Genomic DNA, 18,622 nt, shown 5'->3' on the forward strand with positions numbered 1-18,622 from the left:
ATGGGGTGTTTGCAAGGAAAGGGAGATGCCAGGTGATGCCTGGCAAACCTGCTGTGAGCAGGATGCAAATCCCTCCTGGGGCTTTGCCTGCCAGCACAGCCTCCTACAAAAAAGGTCCTGTAAATCCTCTCCTTTTTTAGCCCTGGGCTAAAGCAATGGTTTGGGATCAACCTGGTCCTGCTTCCAGAGCTCCCTGGTGTGAGTGTGGGACCTGCTGGGCTGCAATCCTTGGTTGGATCTATGGATCTATGGATCTATGCACACTTAAGGCCTAGGGATTTTGCTCCAGCCAGGTCCCTGGCTCTTCCCTGCTGCCAGGAGGGTGCTGGGTGTCCCAGTGCTGCTCCACAGAGCCCTGGGACAGGCTGCAGGGATGAGGAGGGGGTGGTGGGAGCAGAGAAGCAAATACTGCCTGGTGGAGAAAGGGTGATTTTTGGTTCTCAGACCTCAGTCTTCCTACTATCCAGCTTATGCAATGCGTGGCAAGCAGCTCAGCCTCTCCTCCTGACCTGCAGGCAGCTCCCTGAGTGGTTTTGCTCTCCTGCTGCCTGGGCAGATCCCATGGGCTCTGCCTCTCCCTGGGGATCCCTCTGGAGAGCCTCTGCCTGCTGCTTCCCACTGCTGGGAGATTCCCTTTCCCCTGTGTCTTCCTTCTTGCTTTCTTAGAAACAATTTTTATTTTTTTTTTTAAATATCCTGATGCCTTTCTCAGCTGGAGCTTGGGTTTCATTTGTGTCACCAAACCCTGCTGCAAAATGCTCTCATGAGGAGCAGATAACCCAGTGATGAAGATAACCCAGGGGTGAAGAATAACTCTGACCTTAAGCAAATCCTTAGCCCTGGCTCAAGATCCTTCCTGGTGAAGTCTGCACTGGACTTCTAATGTAAAGGCCTTACCTAAGAAACCAAACAAGGAAGGTGATTCCTCGTGGGGTACAGCTGGTTGCTAATATGGAATCAGTGCTATTGTCATCATTTTTTCCAAATATACCTTTTGTTTGAAGTTAAGCTTGGAGATGTGATCAGAAGTTCTTTCTTTTTTATTATTATTATGATTTTTCTTTTTATTTTCCACATTGTAACATTAATTTATGGCTGAGTTTCATTCAGTCCTGTATTCAGAAGTGCAGTACAGGTCTCAGTGATGTGTTGTCTGTATCATGGTACTATAGAGTAGCCCATTTGTAAGAAAAAGAACAAAACCGCAAGAAAAAACAAACAAAGCAAAACAAAACAAAACAAAAAAAAAAACACAAAAAGGAAAACATGCAAAAAAAAAAGATGTAAATCAAGTATTTTGTGGTATGTACAACACAAATTAATTTTACACAGAGAATGATGTTTCTAGGAAAATGAAATTCTGATAATTCATACTATTTGTATGAACAAATAAAAGCTATATTTTGCCAAGTGATGGACACAGTTGTATTTATTCAAAATGTGCTTCTCTGCTGATGAACATGTAGGGATTTTGGGGGGGGGTTTGGTCTGTCCCATCAGAACCAGCTTCACCATTCTGGGGCAGGAGATGGGGATGGATCCTTCTGGAGGGCAAACCCAGTTCCCTATGGGCAGTGCTGGGGAAACTTCCCAGTGCCAAGTTTTTTTTCCAAAGTGTTGCACTTGCTGAGCCAAACCTCTGGGGCCAGTGGTTGCTATTGCTCCCTCCCCACTCAGCACTTTAAGATATAAAAATTCATGATCATTAAATTCAGAGGAGTCCCAGGCCAGTGCTAAACACAGCGGTGCCTGAGGAGCATTATGGATTTATGTAACACAGCAATTGCCACTTAATGAAACTGAATTAAAAGAACTCCGTTTTTCTCAGCAATTCTTGCATCTAGTGCAGAGTCATCGATGGAAGTCTCTCACATCTCTTGTTTTTCAGAAAAAGAAAAAGGGGTCAAAAGTCAGCACCAGATTTAATATAGGGATGGAGGAGGAGCCCAACCTGGAACCCCCCAGCTGCTGCTCCCATTAGCTGCTCCCAAACTCCTCAGTACCTCATTTTTAAGCTCTATCTACATAGATTTTACTTTCCAATTCCCCTGTGCTTTGGGGTGGCCCAGCTGGATGTGCTGAGAGCCAGCTGGAGCTGAGCACCTTCTCACCTCCCTCCTCCTCACCCAGCCCAGGTGCTGCCTCAGTCCCAGCTCCACTTGGCTTTGGATCACCTCTTCCAGGGCTGTTTCTTCCCAGGATTCTGCTGGATTCTGGGATGGGAAGAGTGTGGTGCTTTCCCTTCTCAGAGGAACTGCTGCTGCTGAGGAAAAGGGAGGTAAGTCCCTGGGAAATGGGGCTCCTTTGCATCTCCCTGGAGGTTATTCCCAGTTTCACCCAAGCTTTTGGGGACAGGGATGTGTTTCCCCACTCAGTTTGGGCTGGGTCCTGTTCTCAGATGCTTTTTTGGCAAGAGCACCTGGAATGTAAGAGTTTATGGGATGATATCCTGAATGCAGAGATGTGCTTGTGCTGGAGAAGGTGTCCTGAGGGGTCTTCTGGTAACCTGGGGGGATTTCTGCTAACGGAGGAGGGTTCTGAAGAAGTGTTTGATGAGGAGGTGGGTGAGGCAGAGGCAGCCCACGACAGGTTATGATGCTGATAACTTCAGATAGATAGAATTTTTCTCTGTGTTGGTGGAAGAAAGGTGAGGAGCTCATTGCTCTCATCTCAGAATCAGCCAGGTCTCCAGGCTGAGCACTGAGCTCAGGGTTTCTTGGGGGAAGGTCTGGGGTCACATCCCATAAAGGTGTCACTTGGCACAACTGCTGAGGTGGGGATGAGACTGCCCAAAGGGAAAACTTCCATGTGGGACCTGGAGGCTGAGGAAAGGCTGGAACACAGGAGGAAATGGCTGGGGTGGTTTGTAAGGACCAGAGAAAGGGCTGGGTAAAAATGTCCTGGTAAATCTGGGAGTTGAGTCTATGCTACACGAGGCCATTCAGAAAGCTGGTGGCTTTTGTAGGGAGCTCCATGGTTTTGTATCAAAATGATTCATTTAAAGCCACCTTGGAGGTTTAAGTTTTTCCTGGGGCCTGGTTTCAGGAGGAAGTTGTTATTGTATGAGTGCTTTTTATTTATTTTTTTTTCCTTGGCACTGGTGTGCAGATGGCTGAGAGCTTGTGCTGCTGCTCCTCAACCACCAAGATGCTGCAATAGGAATTGCTTTCCTTCTCTTCTTGAGTTTTTGTTATTTTTCCCCCCCTACAACAACAACAACAAAATCTTAGCTGTTAATTAATAGCTTTATTTAAAGCTAAGCTTTATTATCCTCCAATTTCTCTCTGTGGTTTAGAACCATGGTGTTAACTTTTTTTCCTAATGCAGATGTTTAACAAGGAAATAATCCTGGCTAATTAGTTATAAATCATTCAAACATTTCTATGCAAGGGAAACATTCAGCATCTTCTTCAATGGCTTCTTTATCAGGCAGAGAGGAGTTCCTGTGTCAAGTGTTAGGGTTGGTATCACAGCTGGGCCAAAACCTCCTGGCCATGGGGAGTCCTCAGAGCTTCCTGTCAGATTTTAATTAATTAATTTGATTAATTTGCAGATTTTAATTAATTAATTTGATTAAAACACCCATTCCAGATCATTCCCTAATTCCCAGGAGGAAGCAACTGGGCCCATGGCCATGGTGGGTTGGTTGATCTCTCTGCTGGTGAATGTTTCTCCCTGAGCTGCTGCTCAGTTTACTGCTGCTCTCCCTTATTTTTCAGCAGATGGTGGTTCAGTCCTGCAGGATTTTTAGATCCTAACTTCTACCCTCACCATTTCCCCCACCCTCTGAGAAGGGGCTTGCAAACAGGATTGCAAGAATCAGCCCCTGGCGCTGTAAGAATTGAGTTAAAAACCCAAAGAGCATCCTCCAGGATTACTCTTTGCAGTTATTTATACAGTCAGCTCTAATTGTGAGGCTTAATTTGTGCTTATTAAGTCCTCTGAGGTGCCTGATGAGGAGCACTGCAGCAGCACGAAGTATTCCTGGGTATTCAAGCTGCTACCATCACCCTTTGTCTTGGCTTCAGCTCTTCCCATCCCACCAGGAGCTGGGAGGGAGGACATGGGTGCCATCTGTCCCCAGGGACAGTCTGACCTGGATGTTGGGCTCTTGCCATCCCCTGGTGGCACCTAAAACCCCGAACAAAGGAGTGATGGGTTAAGAGAACATGCTCCAAAAATGGCTTGGCAGAGAAGGTGCCACTGGCTGCTTTTTTCCAGGTTATTTAGCAGGGAATTTATGTGTCAAAGGCTTAAAAGCTTCACAAAAGAAAATTTAGAGAAAGCACCATGTTTCCAACTAATTAAGTAATGTCAGCCAAATATAATTTATTTCTCACCATCATTCATGTCTACAGCTGAATTATCTCATTTTTGATTTCTAATGACTCTCTCCCCCCCATTAATCTGGCCATGAATTATTTTTATATAACTTTTTGGCACTGAAGCAAGGAAATTTTTAATAGGAACAGCATCCCTAGATAAATCTGCATCAGCCTTGAAAGGGGGCAGGGACTCTCTTGGGTTTCATGGCCTGTCTCCAGCCTCCCTCTCCAGGTGGTCTTCAGGACCTTGCTCCCTGAGGCCTCCCATGTCCTTTTTATCAGGATGCTCCCAGCCTCTTCTGGCCCAGCCATGGAGTTTGCAGCCCCTCTCCTGTGAATATCTGATGGGATGGATTCATCTTCAGTTCCTTCCTCTCAATGCTTTATTTTCTGCTGCTTCTAGAGATGGAGCTGTAATTCTGTAGAGATCCATGCCTGGGTTTTCCCTAGCAGGGCATCTGGGTCCTTTCTCCAGCCCTTGAACCTTGAGAGCTCAGCAGATCCCCCTTTTGTGAAGCTTCCAGTCCCAGCTGCAGCTCAAAGAAACTCAGATAATTCAGAAAGGCATCCAAGTAGTGGGTGCTTTCCACAGATAGCCCTGAACCTCCAAAAAATTCCTTTGTTTCCAACCACTGCAGCAGTGGAGCCTGCAAACCCCAGCCTCCAGGAGTAAATCCCAGTGGGGCAGGCAGAGCCCAGGCTGCTGCCAGGTACCCTGCTTGGCAGATGACCCAGGCAGACAACCTGAGCTGCTCCAACACCTCCTTGGGGAAAGCAGGAGGAAGGTGCCAGCCAGGAAAAGCATCAGGGAAATGCTGGCAGAGAAAGGGTGAGCTGGGGGGGAAGCTGCAGGCAGCAGGGAGATTGCTGGAGGGGGATGGGGAAGGGGGGCACAGGGGTCCTGGAGAGGGATGTTCAGATATTGATTGGGTCTCTGTGCCCTTCACAAGGGTTGGGGTTTCTTGGAGGCACTTGATCTGTAAGAGTTTCTGAAAGCCAGGGGGTTGTGCCCACTGAGATAATAATTAAAGTCAGATGTGGCTGAGAAGCCCCAGCTCTTCAAACTCTCATCAGGAGTGAACTGGAACTTCTGGGTGGTTGGGATAAGAGGAGTCACCCACAGCTCAGTCCCTAGTGCTTCCCCTTGGCTTTCAAGGGCAATTTGTTAGAATCTGAGCTGCTGGAGCTGATTGTCCAAGGTGCTTCAGTGAATCTTGGGGAGATTTCCTTCCACAGAGCTCCCAGGCTAAGTCCAAGTTCTCAAAAGACAGCAGCAAAAGCCTTGGCAGTCTGGTGCCTTCCCCCCTGCTCCATCCTGAGCAGCCCTGTGGTGCTGAGACAGTTTGGTTCTTATTCCATCTCCCTCGACCTTCCCAGAGGTGCAAGATGTGACAGAGCTGAACAGAAATCCTCAGTCCTGGGAATCTCATCTGCCTTGTGCTGGGCACTGCTCATCCCTGGGGGGGATGCAGGGATCCCCTTACACTCCCTCTCTGTGTGTTTGCTTTGTGTTGCTGTGTTTCAGAGTGTGCCTGCTGCCTGTTGTTGCAGTGTTGTGCTGGAAAATAACAGTATTTATGTGTCAACAGGGAGTGGGAGCCTCCAGACAGCCCAGGGGATGTGGTTTACATGGTATGGGGGATGTGCAGGACATCTGGGATTAAAGAGGTCAATGTGCTGGCACCTGGGGCATGAGGCCTGGGCTGCCTGTGGAAAGGGAGCAGAGGAAAATTTGCTGAGTGTCTGTGTTGTCCTTGGTGGCAGAGCCTGCAAAGAGCCAGCAATGAAAGGGTTTAACCCTTGTGGCTCTTTAAAGAGAGGAGCTCTTTAAAGAGGAGCTATTTGGGTCTGCACAGGTGACCAAACCAAGAAGTCACTGCAGATGGAGAAGGTCATATTCAGAAGGTGGATTATTTCAGGAGCTGCCCTTCTCAAGGAAGGATAATGCTGTTGGATTCGACCTTCTGGGTGTTTCTGGGCATTTCCCAGGCACTCTGAAAGGTTCATAATGAGTAACTATAAAAAGGTTTATAATTGGTATTGCTGTACCAATGCTGTACCATCTCTGGTTCAGAAACAACTTGGGTTCTTGGCATTCATTTTCTCAAGGGAAGTTGATGACCACAAAGTTCCTGTGGCCTCTAGATTCAAATTATGAGTGCAAATTACCTGCACTGGCACTGCTGGCAGCCAGGTGCCTGCTTGGCATCTGGGCTTAAGGACCAATTATTTCTAAAGATGTTACCTCAGTCTTTTCAGCTCCAGGTGTTTGGGCAGTTTCTCAGATTCTTTACAGGTCCACAGCACTGTTGGGAGGTCATCTGAAAAGCAGGGCTGGAAGGGGGGAAATCCTGCATTTTGAGAGGCTTGGTTTATGTTCCTGGGTTGTTTGGATGGGGCTGTTTTTTGTTTTTTCCCCATGCTCCTTACCCTGCCTGCATGCTTTGGTTTTGGAAGCAGAGCTCCTGAATCTGCATTAACTTCTCCTGATGGTGGAGTTAATTCTGGTGCAGCACTTGGATGCTCCAGCTGGATGTGTGTTGATCTCTTCCTGCTCACCACCTTTGTCTCTTCTTTAAAAGTGTAAATAATGATGAGTCCTGGGAGTAAAGAGTGAGCTCAGGAAGAGCTTATGTAGTAGAAAAAACTGACTAATTCTTGGCCAGGGCAAGCTGGCAGAGCTCTGCTGACTTCAAGGGGGCTGAATTGATTGATGTTCACAATGTGGCTGGGCCTGGTTCTCCAGATGTTCTGGGGAGTGCTTGCAGGCAACAAATCCTGTCTGGAAACCTGGAGAAATGTATGAATATTTGTGGGATAAAGACTGCTGCCTAGGTCAGCAGGCCCAGCTCCAGGCACTGCTCAGCACAGGGCACTCAGGAGCCTCAGAAGCTGCCAGGGAGCCCCTCAGCAGCTGCTGCTGGAGATGGATTTATCAGGTGAGTGATCTGGCTGCTTCTCCGTGGCTCTGTGTCTGACACAAGCACCTATTATCTTCATTTGTAAAATTTCTCTGTGGCTCACCTCGGGGCAGAGACTTCAGAGAGCTCAATTCCAGGCACTTTGCTGCTTGACAGCACTGCTGGCAGAGTGCAGGCTCCGTGTCCCTGCCAGGCAGCAGATCTCTGATTATTCATCTGCTGTCACCAAGCAGAAGTCACCTGGGAAGCTGCTGGGTTTCTTCAGGGGATGCAGCCTTCAGTATGAGGTCCTTGTGGCTCTTACAGGAGGTCCCAAAAGGTCTTGAGCCCCATAGGGATGGAAGGGCAGCACCCATGTGTGATGGGCAGCCCTGGAGATGCTGCTATTCAGAGAAAAGAAGTTTCATCCCTGCTCTGGAGGTGCAAAGGGGTGCAGGGATTTACCCAAGGAGGGGTACAGAAAGGCAGTGGCAGAGCTTACACTGACAGAATCAGGGTCTAGTTTGGTTTGGGACTTTTAAAGGCCCCCTTGTGCAACCCTGTTCAGTGAGTTGGGACATTTCCAGCTGGATCAGGATGCTCAGAGCCCCGTCCAGCCTGACCTTGAATGCTTCCATGGCATGGGCCATCTACCAACTCTCTGGGCAACCCAGGCCAGCATTTTACCACCCTTCTAACAATTTTCTTACATCTGGTCTTGCCCTTCCTTCTGTTTATTGCCATTACCCCTAAAGTCCCTGCCAAAAAGTCTGTGCCCACCTTTCTCAGCAGCCCCTTTCAGCCACTGAAAGGATGCAAAGAAGTCTCCTCAAAGACCTCTCTTCTCCAGGCTTCTCTCAGCCTTTGCCCTCAGGAGAGGTGCCCCAGCCCTCAGACAGTTTTTATGTCTGCACCCCCCTTCTGCAGAGGGGTTTTAGCAGAGAGGAGCAGAGGGACAGAACCCCCTCCCTTGCTGCTGCTGCTTTTGGTGTAGCCCAGAGCACAGCTGGGCTGGGTCCTGGCACTGGGCACACAGCTCTTGTCTGCAGCACTGAAGCAGATGGAAATCCCATCTGAGGACTGGACCTCTGATGTCCTGAGGGATCAGAGAGCAGAAACTCTGTCCCTGTGCTGAAACCTCTCTGGTTCCAGGGGGGGATGGTCCCTGCTCCCCTCCAGGTTGGTCCCTGCTCCCCTCCAGGTTGGTCCCTGGCTGGTGGGTGATGAGGAAGAATCCCTGGAGGCTCACAGAACCTTTTGGCCCAGCTCTCTGGCAACCTCCTGCTCTGCTCTCTGACACCAGGAAGATAGGAAGGGGGCTAAGAGCCTCCTGATAATTATCTGGGATCTTTAGAAGTTTTATTTATTTACAGAGACTTTCATTCTCCTTCTAAAAGGCAGTGGAAGGGCTCTTCCTGGCCACATGGCAGCTCCAGCCATCAATCAGATCTTCCTAATGACCAACATCCTGCAGCAGTGAAGGGTCAGGATCAATCAGTACCTATTATTATTATTATTGCATGATGAAATTGTAATTATGGGAGGGAAACACCGTGTTAGACTGACCCATCCATCATCCCAAGCTGCACACTGAGCTGGCACCTTTCAGTCAAGTTCAGCAAAGGACTCCATGAGCCCCTTCTTCCCCAGCCTCCTGCCCACAGACACACTGCTGCCTGGCCTGACACAGGCAGGAGGAAGCTGAGGGGAAAGTGTGCAAAATAAAAAATAAAATTAAAAAAAAGAGGTTATTGCACTGAAATTCTTCCCATCAAATCCCTCAATGCCCTTCCTGCTTTCCTGATGCCACAGAGCATCCCCTCCCCAGCTCCTGTCCTTGCTCCTACATAAATGGGTCTTGGATCCAGGTAAATAAGGATTATTTCTTTCTGCTGGCAAATGAAAATTATTTGAATTTATTGGTAGATCACAAAGCTTAAAACCAAATTAACTCCTTGGAGTTTTGGTTGCCCAAAGATGAATTTATTTTGCTGGGAACAATCTAGAAATTTGGAAGTGCCTCTTTTGATCCAAGTGTTAAAAGGAGTTTGAGTCTGTTTTGAAAGGACCTGGGCAAAGTGCCTTTGGGGACTTCTAAGTGTATATATCATCTGAGAGAAATGAATGAAGTATTATGTAGTCAGCCAAAGAAAAGAAATTTTTTTTAAAATATTGGTCAGATGCTTCCCTCTTATTTCAAAGGGGTCAGGAAGGAGTGGTTGGATGGGGTGGTGGGGTGGTTGGATGGGTTTAGGTGACCTCAAGGTCCCTTCTAGACTATCTTCTGTGACCCTATGACATTAATCTCTGCTCTAATGCTCTGATCATCAATTATCTCTGGATAAAGCACAATGTCATTCCCTAACACCCCCCTGGCTGCCTTTGCTCCCAACCCCTCCCCCTGCCTGGCGATGCAGGAAAGGGACCTGGGATGCTCCTGTACCAAGTTTTGGGTTCTACTGAGGATTCTTTGGAAGCTGCTTCAAATTCTGTTGGGGCTGGATATCATCCCAGCCCCTGTGAGAACAGGGAGGAAAAACAAATGCTCATCAGACACCCTCCAGCCTTGACCTCCCCAACAAAGAGGGGTGGTTTAAATGGGTCCTTTCTCTGCTGGTGGGGGTAGAGGGGATCCAGATGAATTATATTTTATATATATATTATATATATGGGTATTTCATGGGACTGAAGAGCATCTCAACCAAAATAACCACATGGAATCTCCAGTCCCAGGGCAGATCTGATAAGGAGAACAAGGGAGTTGCTGCAAACCAGCAGTGACTTGAGAGCTGCTCTGCTTGAGCCTCTTGAGTAATTAATGGCTTTCTCAGACCACAGCCAATGCCACATCTCTCTTTTCTGTTGTTTAAAATATTTTTTTTTAAAAAAGAGAGAATTTAGTTCCCAGCCCTGCTTTTCCCCCTGGAGGAGGCTGCAAATGATCTTAGAAATCTCCCCTGCCCCTATGGAGTGATTGGTTTGGGTTTTGGTTTTTTGTTTGTTTGTTTTATAATTTAATTCTTTCCCCTTCCCTTTCTGCCTCTGATTGCTTTTAGATTCACACGATCAGACTTTGCACTGCCCTGTCAGATACTTCTGTGATGTTTAAAAGTATTACCAGTTTTATGCTTCTGGCAAGCTCTGCCTTGGGGAGCCCATGAGGCTGCAAACAGCCCTGAGCTCCTGGTCCTGAAGACTTTTGAAGTGTTTTTTTTTTATTATTGGAGGATAAAAACTTTCTAAATGCAGACCAAAACTGGAGAGCTGGGTGGAAAAAGGCATCACTGGGACAGCACTGCTCCAAACTCCTGAGTTCCCATCTCCCCTGGCAAGGAAGTCTCTCCATTTCTTAAGCAGTTATTCTTAGACCTTGTATATAAAAAAAATGTTAGCACAGAATTCACCATAACAGAACCCTTATTAACCCAGAGTGTGGGGGTTAGATTAAAAAATAAATGGGAATAAGAGTAGCAGTGAGCAGTGTCTGTAGCAGACATCTGCTTTCCTGCAGCCATCTCTCTCCTGGCTCCTCAGCTGAGCTCAGCTCTGGGATGGACACCAGGATGGGGTGGGATGGGATGGGGTGGGATGGGATGAGGTGGGGTGGGATGCGATAGGGTGGGATGGGGTGGGATGCAATGGGATGGGATGTCAATGCCCTGGTGGGAGCTGTATGCTGGGGTGGGGTTTGGGTTTGGGGTTTTCTGCTCCCCCATACCCACCTGCAAGCAGAGAGAGGTTCAGGCACCCATCAGGCTCCCAGGGACCATCAGCCCGAGACAGAAGTGGGTGGGGAGGTCAGTGCTGCACATGGATTAGCAAAGAGCTTCTGTCCAGGGGTTGTTCCTGGGAGTTATGACCTCCTCCAATGTTTTTATGGGGTGTGGAATGGGAGGAAGGTGTCGGAGTTGCTTGTTGGCAAGAAAACAGCATAAACACCCAAACAAATGGTGGTTGGTGGTGTTCCCAGTAAGGAGGAAAAGGTGTAGCAGAGTTTGGAAGGATTTTAATAAAAAGGAAAGTGGAGGAAGTTTTTTCAAAGGGATAAAGCAGTTTCAGATGGAGCTGACTGATGTTAGCAGGGATTTGGCAGGACAAGAGGAAAGCAGCCCATGGGATGAGAGGATGGGGGCTCTGAATCTGCCAGGATGAAAGGAGAATTTTTGATTTGGAGAACTAGATTCTCCTCTTTGGGACAGTGGATTAACATCTGGCATAGCTCCTGAGCTGGGACTGGTTGTGAACCCCAAGAGGTTTTGTTGGCATGTCCAGGTGGGGCTGGGGTTCCCTGGGAATCCATTTCACCCCCAGTTCCACCCCTGGCCTTGGGAAATGAGTCCAGCCCTGCAAAGGGGGATGCTGCTTCAGTCTGCATGGAGCTTCTGAAGGCTCTTGGCTTTTCCTAGTGAAAAAGAGACAGAGCCTGAGGATGTACAGCACATCCAAAGAGGAATGTTACCTCCAAAATGTCAAGGCCCAAGCCAGAAGCAATTTCATTGTCCTAAATCCATGCTTCAGCTCCTTCAGCAGGCACCAGAAAGCTGAGGATGCTTCCAAAACCTGGCTGAGGTTACCTGTCTGGGGCAGCACAGACCCAGATGTTAGGGGTGATACATTCAGGCCAAAATCCTGCTGGGTGTGAGCAGTTTGGCGTTTGCATGTTGTCTGAAATAATTTGTCTTCTGTAATAACCTTCTGAATTTCAGAAGTCTGAATTCTGAAATGATCTTCTGTAATTAGATCTTGATTCAGGCTGATCATGTTATGCCTTGTTAAACTCCAAGTGTGTATTTAGATCCCCACTGAACACCGTAGGACACAAGGAGAAATAGGAAATAGTTTTAGCAGCTTCACTAAAACACCAAACTGCAAGACTTGGCCTTTTTGCTGTTTCAGCCATTTTTCCCCTGGCCAAAGAAGAAATGACCATTAATCACTAACCATGAGCTGTCTCCAATTATTTTGCCAAGCTGGGAAATCAGTGAAAATGCTGCTCTGGAAATGTGAAAGCAAAAGGAGCCAGTCCGTGAGAGTGTGTGAAAGCCACTGCTGAAGAAGTGGTGACGTGGTGGCTGTGTTCCAATTTTCTATCTGTGTGTTGGGTTTGGGGTTTGTTTTTTGTTTTGTTTTGCTTTGGGTCCCTGTAGAAATTCCAGGACTGATTCAGTTTTGCAAAAGTCACTTAGATTCCACCAGGACTGAATTTGCAGCCTTGCTAATGTAATTAATGTCTAGTTAAGTGAGTGTGTGCCCTGAGCAGCTTAATAAGAAAATCTAATAATGTTTCCTACTGGAATGCTCCCTGTTAAATTGTCAGAGTGCTTTAGTGTATGTTTTCTGTAGGCAGCATTGTTTAATGGAAATGTTACACAAATTAGTATTAGGCCCTTGGTGAAATGGGAGCTTTAATTTAATTTGGTTTTACAGCCAGGATGCAGAGGGATGGCTGCTGTGGCCTCACAGTGGGCAGGATGAGGTTTTGCTGGGATCACCTTTGGAATGATTCCTGAACAGCCCTCACCTCCAGAGGGGCAGGGGCTGGGTTATTAACCCAGCTGTAAATGGCATTAATAATGTCCTTGTGGAGCAATAGCCTGGCAGGATGGGCTCCATAAAAATAGGAAGCCTGTGGCTGACCAGTGTTTTGGGTTCAGTTTTCTTGGGGTTTCTATTTTTATTTTTTTTTAAGGTGGGTAATAAAAGAGGAAAATGGAAAGCCTGTGCCTTGGTTTTTGTTTGGCCTGATGAGGGGTGGGAGCAGAGGTGCAGATGTTTGGATAAAGCCCTCTTGTTCCAGGCTCTGGTTCCTGAAGCCCCTGGTGGGTTTGTTCAGGGTTTAGCAGTGATGGAACAGGGGCAGGACCAGAGCTCCTCAGGATCTGTCTTTATCAGCCTGGGTAGGAGATGTTCCTGTCCCCTCCAACCTGGGCAAGTGATGAAATCCCAAAGAAAAGGAGCTGCTTCTCTATAGCTCCTTGGCCAGGGGGTCAGGCAGCTTGCAGGGCAGGAGGACAAGGCTTGGCACTGCCCAAATTTAGTGTCTGCCTCACCAAACCAGAGTAGCAAATGCTCACAGTATGGGAGGGGGATGCTGGGGATGGTTTGGGTTGGGGTGGTGCAGTTCTGAGAGTTCATCCATGGCAAAATGTTAACTAAATTGTTAGGGGTTCATCCTTTGGGGTTTTTTTGGCTTTTTTTTTTTTTTTTCTCCTGGAAAAAAAGAAGGGCTGAAGATCCCTTTGGGCTTGGGGAGAGCAAGGAGGGGAAGTTGTGTAGGAAACTGAGATGGTGCAGGCTCTGCAGCTTCTGTGTAAAGGGAAAGGTTTCCCTCTCTCTTCTGGCTGCTGCTTTGAGTCTCCCCAGGAGAAAACTGCCAGGCCAGGGGCTCTTCAATTTTTCATAATGCAGGCAAAGCTGTTTCCTGCCCTTGCAAGGAAAATTTCTTCTCCAGAGCAGAATAATTCCCTCCCATGCACCATCTCTGGGTCTCCCAGCACAGCTCCTGCTGTCTCTTTTGCTGCTCTGGACCCTTCAGAGATGTGGCTGCAGCAAAGGTCCCTCCAGGAGCAGCTCCTGATGGAAATTGGGAATTTTGTGTGGACACAAAGCCCCAGCTGCATCCCAGCCATGGCACATGGTGTGGCTGGGGTTAAGAATCTCCCAGGATCTGATATTTGTCCATGGAGAGGTTGCAGCTGCAATTCCTGATGCAGGGCTTGGAAGCTGCCATGGTTTGAATCCTCCTGTGATCTGGGGTAGTGAAACTAAAGGTAGAGAAATGAGAAAAGAGGATGAAAGGTAGAAAAGACAAGATAAAAATTGAGTATTCTGCTAGGTTTTATCCATGGTAAAACCCCAGTCTGTGAGTGCTGTTTGATTTTTTGTCAGAGATGCTCTTGTCACAAGGACCTTTTTCTGCAGGGACAGCATCTGTGGGATGCTGATAGGAGCAGGGTTTTGGATTTGTGCTGGGCTATCTTCTTTGAATCATGTAAAGAACCACTCTGAATCCCTGCCCAAAACACAGATGAAACCTGCAGCATGATAACAAGATGAGAAAGTCAGGCCCAGGCATTTAACCTGTTCCAGGCTTTCCTTGGCTGCCAAGTGTTCATCTCCAAACAGGAGCCAAAACATCCTGGGAGAGGTTCTTGCTGCCCTATTTCCAGCCTCAGACCTCTGAGTGTCCCTTAGCCAGGGACATCAGGTTTGGGCTTCAAGGAAAGAGCCAAGGCATAAATGTAAAAGCAGAGATTGTGTCAACCAAATACTTTGTGTTGGACCTTGCATTCCTCCCCTGGGACTTTGTTTCACTGATAGGAAACTGATTTTCTTGTCCAAAGCCACACCAAAGCCTGGTGGCAGTCTCTCCAGTTAAAAGGATGGAGGGGGCTGTGCAAGCAACTGCACAGCACATGCTGAGAGGTCCAAGCTCACCTCTGTCCCCAGATAAATCCACATGGCAGTCCCATCCCACTTGTTGGGAATAACCAGGCTCTTGGGAGGACAAGGAAGCAGGGAGAGCCCTGTGCTGGTGTTTTGGGAGTGTTTTGGGGCTGGTGATGCTCTTGGTGTTGAAGCATCTCTGTTCCAGTCCTGTCCCTTGGAACAGAGCAAGCAGCACTGACTCTGAGCTTTCCCTGTTCTTCCTCAGTTTCCTGAGCTCCCTCTTGCTTTGGAGGGAGCAGAAGATTTTGTGGTGGGGCTCAGCTGCCCATGCTGGAAGGAGGAAAAACCCTGAGCTCCCTGGGGACAAATTCCTTTATGGATCTGGTGTGGTGGGGAAGGAGGAGCAGAGCTGGTGAGGAAGGGGGAGACTCATCCCTGATGATTTTCATGGGCACTTGATGGGATTGGACTCAAACTCAAGCCAAGGGACTTGTCTTTGCCCCCAAAGCCTGGCTTTGCTCATACTTAAACTGAAGATGCTTCAGACTGTTCAGTGTTTCTCTAAGTTATCTGTGTATTCTCCCACCAACACAATAACCAATTGCAATATTTTTCCCTCAAAGAGCTGAGTTTAGTCCCTTATTTCATCCAGGCTTCAGAGGAAATGGAAAGGTACTTAACTTATGTTTTATTCATTGCAGTCACCATGTCTCGTTAATTTACTTACATTATTTACAGAATTTTAAAGTATTTTGTGTGCCAGGCAGCATCCCAGGCCCTATAAAAAGCTAATTTTCAAACTGTATCAGAGGCAAACATCTTTCCTGGGCCTCTAGGTAGACAAAGGGTCATCCCCATTCTTAATTCATTTTTCATGATTCTCTATATAAATGCAACCAAGGCTGCTTGAATGGCAGATCTTAGGCAACCCTCTGCTCCATGTTTTTAAATTTTATGAAGATCCATTGTGGTTGTGTTACTGGTACCATAAATTTAATTTTTGATCTAGTGCCTTTAATTACTAAGGCTGACTGAACCTGCTTTAAAGACAGGAATAACTCCCTTGGATCTCTGCCCTAAATGGGAACCAAACATAAGGTTCAGCAAGTTCAAGTAACTTTCTGAAAAGAAACGAGGTTTTATTTTCACAGTTGCTTCTTTGCACTTCCTGATTCCAGGGTGAGAGGAAGCAGGGGGGAAACCCAAAACCCAGAAGGCTCCTGATGCTTTGGGTTTTAATCTTGTTTCTGTAAGCTCCTGGCAAATTGGTCCCGTTCCCAGCTTTGGGATGTTGGAACTTTCCAAAGTGCTGGGACAGCTGACACCATAAAATGGGGCAATACCTGAAGATTGAAGGACTTTTAGGTCACCTAAATCACCGTGACACACCTGAGCCTGGGGTGTCCTGATGCTCAGTGGGATCCCAAGGTCTGAGGCCAAGGAAGAGCAGGACATGGCCAGGGCTGGGGAGTCACCACTGCCCACCCTGCATGGAGAATTCCCATCTGTGGCAGAGATGAATTCTTTTTTGCAAGGAACTGCCAAGGAAATGCCCTCTAAGCAAGCTGATGTACCCAGATACAATGGCAAGAGATTGTTGGGTTGGTTTTTTTTAAACTGAGAGTAATTATAAGTCCCTGTTTCTGGAGATAAGTGGAAGGGAGGGCACAGTTTCTTTAGGGGCTACACTGGAATGTTTCTGGATCTTGGAAACCTTCTTACTACACACAAAAGCTAATGTATTCCAAGCTGGATCTCCCATCTGATCATTTCCATTGCACTTGCTGAAGTGCATTATGCTTCCAGGATGTAATTTGCTTTAGTGAAATTGTCTTTTTTTTCCCCTAAATAGCTAGCAACCACTGGGCTGAAGACAGCTCTCCAGAAAGTGACCTTGAAGATCACACCCCATTACTGAGGCCTTGTTTAAATTGCAGAGAAATGTTAGTGCTGCATAATAAGATGTTGATTGTCAGGCTGAGCAAGCAAGCTGAGATGAAGATGATTTTGGGCCCTACTCTTTTTGCCTGAACTATTCAAAATGCTGCTCTTGATTCTCTGTTCATCCACTATCTCTCCTCTGCAAACTTCCTGGAGATAAGTGTCAGCTCTTCTTGGACAAATATTGTTCAGAATAAATAGGGAGGCAGAGGAAAAGTGTTTGTTTTATACCTTGGTGGGGTGATAAAAAAAAAAAACAAACCTGGGTAGGCTTCAGCTCCTTTGTGGTTTTGGTAGAAAGGGTTTGGGGTGTGTTAATTTCTTGTGAAATGAAATGTTAACAAATGTGTAGCGACAGTGGGAGACATTTCCTTTTCTTGCTTGTGACTTTTCTGAGCCCAGGAGATTTTTTTAACCTTTATTCCTCAAATCCCTGGTTGGAAATGCAATGAGGTTGGTGGGAAAATTGAGTGCAGGAACTACCTGCCTGCTGAGATGGGTTCTTCCCCCAGGTGGGGGCTGTGGTATCTGTGTCATGCAGCCTGCCTGAGGTGTCTGAAAATAAATACCCACAAAACTTCAGACACAGGGCAGCTGTCCTGGTTTGGGGCAGGATAAAGGGGATTTTCTGTCTTGTACTTTTTTGCTTTCAGCTCAGTCTCTTTAAGTAGTTGCACTTGCTGAAATTAACAGCAGGTTTAGGACTGATAACACTTGATGTTTATAGTTACTGCTAGAGCCTGGTGTGCAGAGCCAAGGACACTGCTCAGCTCTGATGAGAACATTTTACCGTCCAGGAGGATAAAGAGGTTCCACCTGCAGCCTCCTTTGGGGAGGAACAGACAAGATAGATGCCAGAATTGACCAAACAGAGGATTCCATCCCATACACCTCATACTCAGGATAAATTTGAGGGATCACGAGGGTCAAGCCAGATTTCCTGATTTCCCTTCCTCCCTTCCTTCACCCGCATCCTGGGAGGATTCCATCCCTTCCTCTGCCTGTGCTCCTGATCCATCCCAGCCCATATCTGTGTGTTCCTGCCTCCAGCTCCCAACTGCTGCTGACCCCAGGATTCCAGCCTGGACTTTCCCAGGGCTGCCCTGCAGCCTCGGTGGGGATGTGAGAGTTATTTGGGAAAAGGGGGAGGGATGTGGTTTCCATTTTCCTGTATATTTGTATATATTTAGTAATTTTTTCCTATTTATCATTCCTGTTTCATTAAAGCTGTGTAGTTTAGTTTCCAACCCATCAGTCTCTCTCCCTTATTCTCTCTCCTTTCTTTACCAGGAGGAGAGAGAGATTAATAGAGAGAATCTGTCACTCAGTTTAATTGCTGGGCCAGTGTTAAACCCTGACAGCAGCATCAAAAGTAAGGTTCTGATTTTTCCCTTAAAAATCCTTATTGCTTTACACTACATTAACAAGTATTTTCTTGGAGGGAGGAAGATCCTTGGCAAGTTGTTCTCATTCCTGCCTTATTCTTGGGGTTTTTTTCACCATGCTATAGGCCCACACAAGCTTTGCAATACCCTGCAAGCTGACGGAGATGACCTGGGATGTCCATGTCCTGTGGGCAAAGCTGGGAACTGCCAGCAGCAGTTGGAGAAAAGGGAGGAAAGCTGAGGTTTGCTTTTCTGTTTTCCACCTCCTAACATGAAAAAAAGCTAATAAGGGGGAAATCAATGGGGAGCAGCCCCTCCTACTTGGGTGTAAGTAGCAGATTTCATCCAGATCTCAGTAAAATGCATCTAATCCATGTGCTTTGTGTTCCAGTGCTCAGCTCCTAAGCTGCCCTCCAGCACTGGGTACCCAGCACCATCCCATCCCATCCCATTCCATAATGTTCTGCTTCTCCATACGTGACCTCCCTGCATTTTAGGGCTGTTTGCAGGGTTATCTGGGTGCACTGCTCTGGAAGTACAAGCTCCCAACAAGCTCTCCCTCCTGGAGTTTACGGCATTCCCTGTTCTGGCAGGGAACAAAAGGCTCCGACCTTCCTCAGGGAGGTTTCTCAATAACCAAGTTCTCCCTTCCCCCAGGGGCTGTAAATTCTGCTGAAATAGT

The sequence above is a fragment of the Calypte anna genome, chromosome 18 (assembly GCF_003957555.1).
Source record: "Calypte anna isolate BGI_N300 chromosome 18, bCalAnn1_v1.p, whole genome shotgun sequence".
NCBI lineage: Eukaryota > Metazoa > Chordata > Aves > Apodiformes > Trochilidae > Calypte > Calypte anna.